The sequence below is a fragment of the Myxocyprinus asiaticus genome, chromosome 50, assembly GCF_019703515.2.
Source record: "Myxocyprinus asiaticus isolate MX2 ecotype Aquarium Trade chromosome 50, UBuf_Myxa_2, whole genome shotgun sequence".
NCBI classification, from domain to species: domain Eukaryota; kingdom Metazoa; phylum Chordata; class Actinopteri; order Cypriniformes; family Catostomidae; genus Myxocyprinus; species Myxocyprinus asiaticus.
This window is the reverse complement of record NC_059393.1, coordinates 22,787,884-22,801,314: the sequence shown is the minus strand read 5'-3', so window position 1 is coordinate 22,801,314 and position 13,431 is coordinate 22,787,884. Positions and strand designations below refer to the sequence as shown.

The 13,431-nt window shown below is 38.1% G+C and overlaps 2 protein-coding genes across 16 annotated transcripts in view; one reads left to right on the top strand and one right to left on the bottom strand.

Annotated features, from left to right (window-relative positions):
- Positions 1 to 13,431, bottom strand: part of LOC127438849 (uncharacterized) — a 687,566-nt gene that overhangs the window by 181,155 nt on the left and 492,980 nt on the right. The window lies entirely within an intron of this gene.
- Positions 1 to 13,431, top strand: part of LOC127438810 (receptor-type tyrosine-protein phosphatase S-like) — a 264,336-nt gene that overhangs the window by 74,520 nt on the left and 176,385 nt on the right. For 2 of the 15 annotated variants that reach the window (XM_051694666.1, XM_051694667.1), the window contains one exon: positions 9,207 to 9,272. The exons of the other annotated variants lie outside the window; for them this stretch is intronic. The gene's annotated coding sequence lies outside the window, so the exon portion shown is untranslated. The remainder of the gene's footprint in view (positions 1 to 9,206; positions 9,273 to 13,431) is intronic. 15 annotated transcript variants of the gene reach the window in all.

Here is a 13,431-nt window from a genome sequence, read left to right as displayed (position 1 = left end):
CTTAAATTGTACAAAAATGTACCAAAAAAAAAATGTGATATGACATACCTAAATATTGACTAAATTTAAAGGTAATTTTTGTCAAAAGGCAAAAACTATGACTAAAATTATTGTCACTGTCTACTAAAACTAAAAACACTGTCGCTCTCCTACCGTAATGAACATATTATCGCAACATCATCAACACAAGCGGAGCATATCATTGGTTTGAAATCCAGTCTTGCAGTGAAGGTTTAAGCTAAGAACAGGTACAGTAGTAGCTTTTGGTTTATCAGCTCCACTGCAGGACTGGGAACTCGGCAGGCGAGAGAGGCTGAACGATCAGTCCTGCAGCCTCATGTAGGCACTTGGCCAAGCGTGAGATGAAATTAAACTTTGAGCAAGATGGATCAATCCCGTCGGCAGCGCCGGCTACTGTTGCTTTGCGTCTTATCTTCTCTTGGCTGCTAACTGGTTGGAACCTGCTTCTGAACGGGACTCGGTCCAGGGCAACATATAAGCAAGCAGGCCAGAGAGTTCATACAATTTCTTGAGCTCCTTTATGATTCAAAGCTATTGCTCATCTTCAACAGAACCTGTCAAGGACAATGTTCAGATTTTCACTAAAGTCTTGGGAACTCATCCAAACAAGCACTGGATAATTTCTTTAAAACTTACAGTTTGTGATTCAGGTGAAGGTGGAAAGGCAACAAAATCATGGTGGCAAAAGCCCTACTTCAATGGGAATAGTTTTACCTGTGGCAGTTAGGTACATTTTTGATTCACAGTCACACTTTGTGATATTTAATCTTGTCCGAATCAAACACATCTTTTTTCCCCACACAACTTCGGTAAAAATCAGTATGTTTGCTTGCACTTTAAAATTTCGATTTCAATTAGACTGCTTCAGACTTCATTAGTCTAACATAAATTGTCAGATTTTTGCGAAGTCAGACTAACAGACCTAAATAATGTGATTGTAGCTCAGCTTCGACAAGCATGTATAAATGTTAATTGGACCACAATTGGCTCCTGCGTTTTGTGCACGCTTCGAAAGACAAATGCATGCTTGAATTATGTGTTATGTCATGAATAATTGACAGACTGTAGCTCAACTAAGCAAAAACCCTTTGTAGCTCGATTAAAACTTAGTATGTAAACATACTGAGTTACGGATTACATTACATTACATCCTCTTAAAAACGAATCCCGATAGTAATATCTGTGTATCTGGTATATTATTTTTTCACATCACTAATCATTTTTTTATTTACTTTCGTAGAAAACTTAACTAAATCTACACGTGTTGCAATGCCTGGTGCAACTCCAGTATGCATTTACATCTTTTTCCAACTTTCTTAGCTGGTCGTTCAAGTACTGCTGGCAACCCATCTCATGTAAAAAGAGAATTGAATCAATAAGGAGAGTCCGATCTTGGACTGCAAGATCCTCATCTTAATTAGCTCCTTCCCTTAAGTTGGGGAAGTTGTAGTAGTTTACTGATGTATGCTGGTTTAAGCTGGTTATCAGGGGTTATCTCGGTTGATGGAGCGTGACTGAATTTGATGTGAGGGGAGACAGGATGTTGATTAGGTAGGGCTTGGAAGGGTTTTGTTGGGGCCAAAGAGAGTCGAGGGGGCTTGAGGTTAATTTATACTTACTGAAAGAACAGGCTTCGTTTAGTTCGCCTAAAATGTGTGAAGTTTTAGTTCTGCTGAGGTGTTCGGTTGGCTGTACTTCCCCTGTTCTTGCACATCCCTGAAATTCTTGACCTAGGACAACTCGGCTAGTCGAAGAGCATTGATGATTATTTAAAACCAATCAACGTTCCTTATTTATTTAATTTTCTCAACAAACTAATTTTAAAACGACGCCACAGGCTTTGCTTTTCAGGGTGCTTTACTTCATTCGGGAGAAAAAAATTAGGCTTCTTCTAGTGTATAAATTGGGCTTTACAGTGACTCTACAGCGTCATCAGGACCCAGTGGAGGGGCAGTTTTCACGATGAGGGGCTTTTTCATGTGCTAAAAGCCGCTAATCCGATGGCCTTTGTATTGAAGCTGAAAGCTCAGGGCAAGATGGGAAAGCCGTGGTGTTTTCAGTGCCTGGCCTTTTGTTGTCATTTCTCCCAAATCAGAGGACATCTGGTAGGAATGGGGGTAGAGTCCCAGCTGACAAGGCAATGGGGCCGGAGGAGGGGTAAAAGATATGATACATTGATGGGGGGTGGGGGGGTGATGGATTTGTGTAATTGTTTGTATTGCTAGCATGAAAACAAGGGCCTCTGGGAGCCGGGGGCCATATTTGTGTGTGGATAGAGGGGTCTTGTAGTTATGAAACAGTCAGTCAAGTGTATCAGGTGTTAAACACAGGTTAATGTCTGCCTGTCAATGCAAGCCATGCACCCTTAATTAGGAATAACAAAATGGTTTGACAGCAGAGAAACGAGGAGCGCTATAACCGCGAATTAGCACAAATGTCAACATGTGATTAAGCTCTGCTGGAAACTCATTACGTTGCTGAAACGAGGATCTCTTTTTCAATAAAAATCACGTGACTACTCAGGTTGACTACTATTGTAAAATAAAGTACTAAAGGACTTCAGATGGGTCAGTCTCTCAAACATTTTCCATTTTGCATTTCACCCCAAAATAACAAATAGAAATATATATATATATATATATATTGTAATTCTTATTATTACAGTTTTTTTCAAAAGAAAATGAAGCCCATTTTAGGAACTTTCAGATTTTTATTCATTGTAATATTATATTCATGGCAATTAAACAACAACATTTTTCAGCTTTTTTGTTGATGTAATCATTAAAGTAATCTGATTACAATTTTACATAAGTAATTAATCATTTGTAGCAGATTACTTTTTTGAGTAACTTAATGAGAAAATAGGAAGTGTGCTTATTAATCATGAAAATGATGTCACAATGCAAAACAAATCTTACTGGTCCTTAAAATAGGCTGCTTCTTTTTTTTAAGCAAAGTAAAATTTCTTAATACTTTCTATAGATTTTTTGGTGAAATATTTATTTATTTATAAAAAAATGTAAAGAGAGAATGCATAAATAAAGTAGAAAACGGTACATGCATTCCTACACAGCATTTCAATTATGGCACTGTAGTTATAGCCGTGTTGTGTTCTTTGAGCAAACAAGGATGCTTTCTACATGACTGAGTCTGGGATGTTACAGATTCTGCGTCAACGGGGCGTAAAAGAGCGAGTGCGAGGGAGTTCACTCTCTCTATCTCTTTGTCGAGTATCACAAGCGTTTCATTCAAGCGAGAGAAAAAGATGATTTGTTACGTGCGAGGCACAACATCCCCCAACTCTACCCTCATGCGAAATGACATTTTGACGTGTAAACACAAGGCCTGTAGGAGACCGGCTGTCCTCGGGCTGATAACATCATTAACTTCAGTTTAATTGTGGTATTGAGATGCCACATAAAGACATTTATCGTATCCGTGTATTCAGATACAGTATATCACTTCTGGCCACCTAGCTGCCAACAACGTGTTCAGACACAAGACCTGAATAAAGCCTGCTGCTGTTTATTTTATAGTGATTGTTAAAATTCCTCTGTTTCTTGTCCACAAATTTCTGCAGGTATTTCAGGCCAAACTTCTTAAAAGTGTTATTCAATTAAAAATGTAAGTAGTAATTATTTATTCATGCACAAGTTGTTTAAAACTCTCATGTTACATAAAAAAAGTATGTATATATATATATATATATATATTATAAAAAAAATAAATCTGGATTCATTCCAGTTGCACTGCTACATAAGATATTAATTTATTTATTTAAATGTATTTTATATATTATATTCAATTATATTTTTCAGAGCAGTGGGCAAATATTTATATAAATAAAATTTTATATATATATATATATATATATATATATATATATTATATAGAGTATGTATATATACAGTATATATATATATATATATATATATATATATATATATATATATATATATACTGTATATATGTGTGTGCATGTGTGTGTGTGTGTGTGTGTTTTAACTTCAATTAATCTTTTCTTACATATTTTGAAAGTAAATTTAAATAATTTTACTTTACTTTTTGTACCTTTGCTTTTTGCTGTTGCTCTTGTATTGTCAAAAGCCCCCCGGCTATGGAAAATATAATTGGAAAGTAAAATAAATCGAAATAAATAAATAAACTATTCTGTAGTAGTGCAAGTGCAAGAAAATCCAGCTTAAAGGGATAGTTCACCCAAAAATGAAAATTCTCCTATCATTTACTCACCCTCATGTCATCCCAGGTGTGTATGACTTTCTTTCTTCTGCAGAACACAAATGGAGATTTTTAGAAGAATATCTCAGCTCTGCAGGTCCATAAAATGTAAGTGAATGGTGACCAGACCTTTGTAGCTCCAAAAATCACATAAAGGAAACAGAAGTACTCCATATGATTCAGATGTGAAAGTGAAAGTGAAGATTTACAGGAAAAAAAGGACTTAAATATTGATCTGTTTCTCACCTGCACCTATCATATAGATTCAGAAGACATGGATTAAACCACTGGAGTCATATATATTACTTCTATGTTTCCTTTATGTGTTTTTTAGAGCTTCAAAGGTCTGATCACCATTCACTTGTATTGTATGAACTTACAGAGCTGAAATATTCTTCTAAAAATCTTAATTTGTGTTCTGCAGATACTTTTCATTTTTGGGTGAACTATCCCTTTAAAAGTAGTACTGCCTTTGGGGAAAAAAGTTATAACCTTCCAATGAGGGAAATATTGAGAGTCAAGATTAGCTCTCGCTAGGACAAGGTGGTCATCATTTTTTAGGCTATTTATTTTTATAGAAATGCAAGCTGCCTTTGTGTTTTGCATTTGAAGTTTTTGCATTTCCCTTTTGTAATCGTAATAGCACAGAACATGAATGTATTGAGGCATGAAGCTGTATTCAGCTTTTTGTCATGTAAGTGGGGATTTGCAGGGAATGAAATCCACTGCTGCCGAGATTACGGGGCCTAATATTACCTTCCGATCTCCTTTTATTAGCTCCATTACATTCTCGCTGTATTTTGACCTTGTTTTGGCATTGACTACCTCTTACACAGGCGTTTTATCTGCCCGTTGGGGAATGCGTGGAGGTAGAAGGAAATGGTTGAATCACGGACAGAAGGAATGAAAGGAGAGATGAATTTTGTTATCTTCTGCCTGCCTATTCAGCGCTTGATTGGGGGGGTTGATAATGTCATCAAACATGGGGGTGTAGCCTGCACGGGCGGATTATAGTGCTCTGATAGGAGCACCATGCAGGTTAAGACTAAACTAGTGCGAGATGGTTGCACTGGATAAGAAATCCATGCAGTTTCTGGGAAAACTAGATGCTAATGTGGAGGGCGGCTGTAATCGAACCATTCTTACACTTGAACACATCTTTGCTGTGATAGATTAAGTCCATCTGGTTTTAGTTGGAGTTATGATAATGTGCAAAGGAGGGTGTTGCTGGAAGGGTGGTTTTATGGGGCTTTTCCACTGCACGGTACAGATCGACTCGACTCTGCTTGCTTTTTGGGGGTTTTCCACTGTGGATAGTACCTGGTACCTGGTACTTTTTTTAGTACCACCTCGGTTGAGGTTCCAAGCGAGCCGAGCCGATACTAAATGTGACGTCAAAACCCTGCAGATCACTGATTGGTCAGAGAGAATCGTGACTACCAGCGTCACTGGATTTGCGACACGGGACATCAACCCGCTAGTTTTAAAGTTAGCAACAGCGACAGCAATATCATTTGTTAACGCGACTTTCGAATTGTAAAAAGAAATGGCTGTGCGCAAAACCACGCCGTGGTCAATAAACGAGATGCAGACGTTCCTCTCGTTAGCGACGAACGAAACGAGCATTAGTGTTTTGGAAGGAAAGTCAAGAGATTCTATAATATAATAATAATGTGGCGCTAATTAAAGAAACAATGAAATCAAATAAATGCTCTGGTCTTAGTGTGTGAGATTAATCAGTGTATTTTTTTTTTTTCATAATCATTCATCGAAGTATAATGACTTTTGCTGCTTCTGAAACGAGTTTCCTGCTGACAAAGGCTATGTCCATTACAATCAAAGAGAAATATTAAAGTTAACTTGTATCACATTCGTAACTAATTTTATTTCTGTAATGTGACGTATTTCAGAGTGAAATGGGATATTCAATCAGAAAAAATGTTGGCTGTGATTAGATTTGTATCTATTGGAGACTGATTGGTGTTTCATATCACAAATCAAGCCAAACCACAATGGAAATGTATTAAAAAAATGTGTAAGTAGCTTACATTTTGCAATAGCCGAAAAGGAAAGTTGTTCAGAGTCTGAGCTAGTTTTCACGATTTATTGAAAGATAATGCAAACTATTTTTTTTTTAATATTGTGCACTGATGAATCGCACACAATACGAACGTGTATTAAGACAGTAAACATCGTCAGTTTTGATTTCATGTTGACTTTAAACAATTATATAGCGTAAAATGTTTCACTCTCTCACAGTCTATTTAAATTCCAATGTATAAAATATGTCATTCTGATTATTCTGTTTCAGTCTGAAATATTGAAAACACACCATGGAATAGAGGCCGACTAGTGGATTTTGCAGATACCGATAAGCTAAGATATTGGAAAAGGCAGTTTATTGTGCAACCAAAATCACAATAATAACCAACAAAATTAAGATTTGATGCATAATATGAGACTTTTCTCCCCAATTTGGAATGCCCAATTCCCAATGTGCTCTAAGACCTCGTGGTGGCATTGAGACTCGCCTCAGTCCGAGTGGCGGAGGACGAATCTCAGTTGCCTCTGCGTCTGAGACCGTCAATCCGCGCATCTTATCACGTGGCTTGTTCAGCACGTTACCACGGATACCTAGCGTGTGTGGAGGCTTCACGCTATTCTCCGCAGCATCCACGCACAACTCACCACGTGCCCCACAGAGAGCGAGAACCACATTATAGCGACCACGAGGAGGTTACCCCATGTGACTCTACCCTCCCTAGCACCCAGGCCAATTTGGTTGCTTAGGAGACCTGGCTGGTGTCACTCAGCACACCCTGGATTCAAACTTGCGACTCCAGGTGTGGTAGTCAGCATCTTTACTCGCTGAGCTACCCAGGCCCCCAGTACGGGACTTTTAACTATAAACAAGGCCTACATACAATGGGGACTCTTATTTTGAAATGACAGACACATGGCCCCGTTACAATGCTCTATGCTCTAAGTACAGTATTTACCAAATACATTCCGTGTTTCATTTGTTTCTTTTTGCTTTCAGAACAACACTTGATGTAATAAGGAAAACACCACTATTAATCCTTGAGATTTCCAACCCAGCATACAGGTACACCCTCCTTAAACCATGGTCATACTCAAAATTACATTAAACGATTAAAAGAGAGAACATAAACCCACATCGTTGGGTTTAAAAATCAGAGTCTATTTAAAAAATAAATTAAACCTGGAAATAAATGTCGGCACACCCATTTACCAGGAAAATAAAAAAATGGCACTCCATGTCAAAAAGGTTGCCGACCCCTGGCCTATATAATCACCAGGTGAAGAGTTTTGTAGATATATTGCACAAGATGAGGTTTATTGATGAGGAATAATAATAATAAAACTAATCGGCAACTATCGGCACAGATAAATCGGTAAAACCGATATATCGGCCTACCTCTACCACGGAAGTTAAATGTGTTGTAATTGTGGCATGTGTTTGTGTTTATACCCCATTTTTGTTTTCTAAAATTGCCACTTTTTAACCCGAATAGCCGCACATCATGAAATACAACATTACAGTTCTTGAGGGCGACAATAGCATCTACTGCCTCTAGTGTAATTTCTTTAATCAGAGGAGCCGGTGTGCTAATTATATAGAACGCTTTCTCTATTGTATGTCACAGTATGTTCTTTTCCCCTTAATAGTCAACAGAGACGTGGTGACTAATTCGTGCTATAGGGCAGCCTTGTTTGAGTTTAGAGGGACTCTGTTAAGGGCTTTGAAAGTGATGGATGGCAGTCTTTCTCTTTGTTTATCTGTACAGATATCTAAATCTTTCAAAGCTTGAAAGAGAGCAAGACAGATCTGAGAAACCAAACTCAATATATTCAGCCTGTGATCTCAAGGTCAAACAAACATGTTTTTGTGTGTTGAGCCCATGATTCATTTGCTAGATATTTTGAAAAGGGATTTGCATCGCATATATAGACAAGCATAATGTGGATTATATTTTGACATAGTTTCTCCCCATTAAGCTCGATGAAATTGAGATGAGCTGTCTGATAGTAATATTACTGCTAAGAATTAAACAAATTATTCACAAATTATTTATATTTGCATTACTAGTCTTACCAAACAGAATGGCAAAAATAATCACTGTTTTCGAACAGGTTTCCCAAGCTCTCCCTTGGCTTACATTGGTCGAAGAAACGGATAGTCCCACTCCAAACTCACGTCATTGTTTGAGCCAATGTAACCGTGTCACGCTGGTCGAGACATTCAAACAAAAGCAATGTTTTTAAGTGCCACAGTCGGTAAATGCGAGTCGGTTTTAATCGAGCTACAGCGGGTTTTCACGTAGTAGAGCTACAGTTTTCATCCGTTTGTCCAAGTTTACGTTAACACAATGCGTAATTGAATATTACTGGTATTGCATGTTACGCGACTGCTTTGACTATCTGAGAATGCGCACAACGCCAAGGCCAATTGTGATCCGATTAGCGCGTACACATGCTGGATGAAGCCGAGCTACTATCACATTATCTGGGTCTGTTAGTCCAACTTTGCAGCAGTTGCACTGGTACATTTCAGTACATTGGTACAACTCACCACACGCCCCACCGAGAGCGAGAACCACATTATAGCGACCACGAGGAGGTTACCCCATGTGACTCTACCCTCCCTAGCAACCAGGCCAATTTGGTTGCTTAGGAGACCTGGCTGGAGTCACTCAGCACACCCTGGATTCAAACTCGCAACTCCAGGGGTGGTAGTCAGCGTCTTTACTCGCTGAGCTACCCAGGCCCCCGGTATGGGCCTTTTAACTATAAACAAGGCCTACATACAATGGGGACTCTTATTTTGAAATGACAGACACATGGCCCCATTACAATGCTCTATGCTCTAAGTACAGTATTTACCAAATACATTCCGTGTTTCATTTGTTTCTTTTTGCTTTCAGAACAACACGTGATGTAAAAAGGAAAACACCACTATTAATCCTTGAGATTTCCAACCCAGCATACAGGTACACCCTCCTTGTACTAAAGCGTTCATATGACATTTTTAAAAAGCCGAATTATTGTTTTAGTTCAACTGAAATTGAACTTTGGAAGTGCTAAACGTACTGATTGTTTACAGTTTTTCAGGGAATCAATCAACGAATGGTTTACTTATAGTTGTCTCTGCGTGTTAAGCTGGTATACGAAAAAGTATTTTAACACTGGAAAAAAAAACGCTTTTAAAAATAGTTCAACTTTTGACATGCAGCACAGTAGCTCAGTGCTAGATTAAAAAAACAAATGGACCAATCACATGAATCTGCTGGCGAAATAAACATATTTACTTATGGACAACCATTTTGAATGTTTACATTTGAATTGATGCGTCTATAAATCAGCTTTCTGTTCAATACCGTTGCATTGGCCTACATCTAGCAGCTTGAACGGGTTGCGTTTGAACAGCCCCTTAATGGTGACTGCAAAGTCTCCTGACAAGAATTTCAAAATCACGTCTTTGTACTAGAGCCAACATGAGACAAGCGAAATCAGCAACAAATCCTATAAAATCAGCAAGCATTCGTGCCCAAGGTGCATTTGCAAGCATCAGAAAAGGAGGGTATTGATTTTTCAACCTGTGCCAAACATGCATCACGCACACAGGCATGTACTGTATACACTCACGCACTCTTGAGTAGGAGTGTTGGCAGCACTCAATAGGAATGCACCAGAGGGACGCCTTGCTTTGTGTCTGCGCTCCAGCAGTTCGCCGGGGCGAGGGAGAGTTTGCCGGTTTTATTGCTTCAGTAATAAGATGGAATTCGAGGAGAGACTGTATTGCAGCGCGCAGAGGGGGTGGGGGTTTTGCAGGGTGGCGTGTACTTGGAAGCCGTGTATTGATAATCTCATACCCCATAAATTCAATGCGGGCTTAATCTCGGTCATACTTGATGTGTTTTAGAGGTCACAGTGACACACTCGCCATCGATAGCTCAGTGCTGCTTGGGAGGACTTGTATTTTTGTAAGGACCGTGTTCTAAATGCCTAGTGAGCTGCCTACGTAAACAGCTGCCTTCTAAGGCTGCATTTAAGGTAATGTAATTTCTTCGATGCCGTATCTAGGGCTGGCATGATTATGATTAATTGTCAAACAAATAATTGCGATTATGACGATTAATTTTCTGTTTTAGGGCTTTCACAATTAATTGTCATATAAATTGCCATATTTAACTTCAAAAATATAAATCAAATAATAAAATAGGGATATATGATTTCCTTTTAAGGCTTTAAACAGACCCAGTACATCTCGCACACACTGCACGTGATGCAATTTTTGCCATTAACACAGTATGCGTGGACTATCCACATTCAGACTGGTTTTTCTTGACATAAGGGCTGTCCGCACATTCTGTGCTGATGATGACAGTTGTGTCACGCACACTAAACATGAGACGTACCGGCACACGGAAAACTCCTTAAAATTCTGCCTACGTAGGCAACTGGCACAGAGCAAAGGAGTGTGTGCTAGTTGGTGATATATGTGTAATGACAGACGAATAGATTCCACTTTCCCATGGTTGTCTGACTCATTACAGTGGGACCAGTGAACAATGGGTATATACATACCATTTATCTATTTGGGTCCACCGGCGTTGTACAGGACCAACGCTCATCCAACAAGCTCAGCTCTGGATAAAATGGCGTGGGAGGGACCGAATCCCTCACACGTATTGACTCAGTTATCAGAGTGCCACCTATGTCCTACCGCCACTGTCCGATATAGTGTCACCTCTTAATTAAAGGGCATCTAAATTGACCTCAGGGCACATTCTGGCCTGGAGTTTTTCTCCTTAAGCTAAATAAAGTCAGTGCCTTGAAGAATCAATAGACATTCAGCAAGCACTTTCACTAACTTGCAGCAAATCTTTTTTCAATGGATACTTCATTTTTAGAAAATGTTGTTTGCCCATTTCCAGCTAAATAGAATAGCTATTTGTGTGTAGTCTTTTTTTTATTTGATTTATTTATACACTTGCTTCATTTTTTTATTTATTCCAACCCTGTTTATGCCAGGGTATACTTCGTTTTTCCACGTGCCGTTCCGGTTGAGCGCTCAGCTTTTCAAATGGTACTCTTTTGACTGTGAGCCCATAGGAACGTGTTCAACACATGCGTACAAAGATGCGGACTGTCTAGAAAAACTCAGCCCCATGCGGACAGTCCATGCTTACTGTGCTTATGACAAAATGTGCATCATGCGCACTATATGCTTGATATACCGGTGCGCTGGAAGCCCTTTAACCATGTCTACCATAAATGTCTAAATCTAGTTTTAAACCCTGATTTCTGTGATTTTGTTCAAACTGAAAAAAATAAATAAACACAAATATTATATGTATAAAATGCATACTGTTAAAAAATTTGGTAGCACTTTATTTTACAGTACTGATCTACATTTACATACTATATAATTACAACAACTACAGTAATTACTATGTACTAACCCTAACCTAACCTTAACCCATATTAAGTACATGTAGTTACCTAATATTACACTGTACTCTATTACACTGCAAGTTTACTGCAAGTCATTTATATACCCTCACTTTACTTTCCAGACATGTTTGACATTTATATATGGCAGCTCAAAAGGAGCTGTTAGGCAAAATGTTTGCCTAGGACAACATTTACTTTCTTTTGTATAGAGAAAAGAAGCAATGAAAATAATTGGTCCAAATTGATTCTGTTTTTCAGAGTCAATGGTCTCACTTGAGGTGATTTGTGTAGATTATTAGGTAATGATGATCTGTTGGGCATTGCATTTGTGTGTTTGTGTGTGTGTGTGTGTGTGTGTTGTTGCAGACAGCAGAGTGTATGCCGGCAGGGAGTTCCGCTGTGTGGGGAATGCAGAACTGTGTGTGTGATACACCTATCCTTTGAAAGGAGAGAGAGAAAATGCAATGCTTTCAAATAACTTGACATGGCACAGAAATATACAACATGTAAAAGTATTTATGAAAGATAGATCCAAACTAGATTTTTACATTTTGAAAGGATATGTGAGCGGTGTTTCTAATGCTAGCCATTCTAACTTCTCTAATATTCATGTAGCTAAAAATGTAAGCTTCACCAAAACAACAAATTAAGAGATCACGGTCTTGTGGCGCACACAGTGGGGCTTTGATAACAGTTATGAAGTGTTTGAAACTCAAGGGTGGCATGCTTGTAATTTGCGCAAGCTAATACTATTAGCGTCTAAGCGTCAAGTAAACAACATCTCTGTTAGCGACAAGAACACAACAAAGGTTTGTGGCACTCGTTTAAAAGTCAAAAAACAACCGTGCAAAGTATTTTTTCATGTTGTTCGGTGGCTTTCATGTGGGCCCTTTACAGTTCCTTCCCATGCTAGCATTGCGCGCGCAACCATCTGAGGCCAGCGTTTGATCTCGGTTGCAATGTTGAGAAAAGCTCGCTTGCTCCGTGCAGGACATCTGAATCTCATGTCGGAAAGCTCAAACAACTCTGGGAAGCAGCATGGTGTCTTCCTAAACGCCTCTGTGGGCGAAGTGAAAATTTGGGTATCGCTGCACGCAGCTGGAAAAAGTCAGACTAGCCAGGAAGTGAGTTGCTCTTTGAAAAAAAGAAAATAAATCAGAGCTATCAGAGCTCAAATAGCTATTATGAATGTATAAACACACATTTCTTTGTGAATATCTTACAGAGATTTAAAAAAAACGAATTTACTGTTTAAAATGGATCATTAAATGAATTGCCTTACAAATCTAGCATCAGTTGCAGTACTGAGAATGCTTAAGTGTCAGAAACAGAAATAACTACAAAAATTGTTTAAAAAAAACCCTACATTTTATTGTATTTAAAAAAAAAAAAAAAAAAAAAATAATATATATATATATATATATATATATATATATATATATATATATATATATATATATATATATATATATATTATCCAGATTGTGATGTTTGGAACGTCAAATTAATTGTTTTTATTCAGCATTGGATCTTGGGTTCAACATACATTATTTAAATCAATGAAAAAGACTGTTTATTTTGTTTATAATACATTAAATGGTCCTAATTTGAATCTAGATGTGTTGCGGTAATGATAAATTAACTAGAAAATTATTTAAAAACCCCTTGTAATTTTATGTGCAAGATGGAACA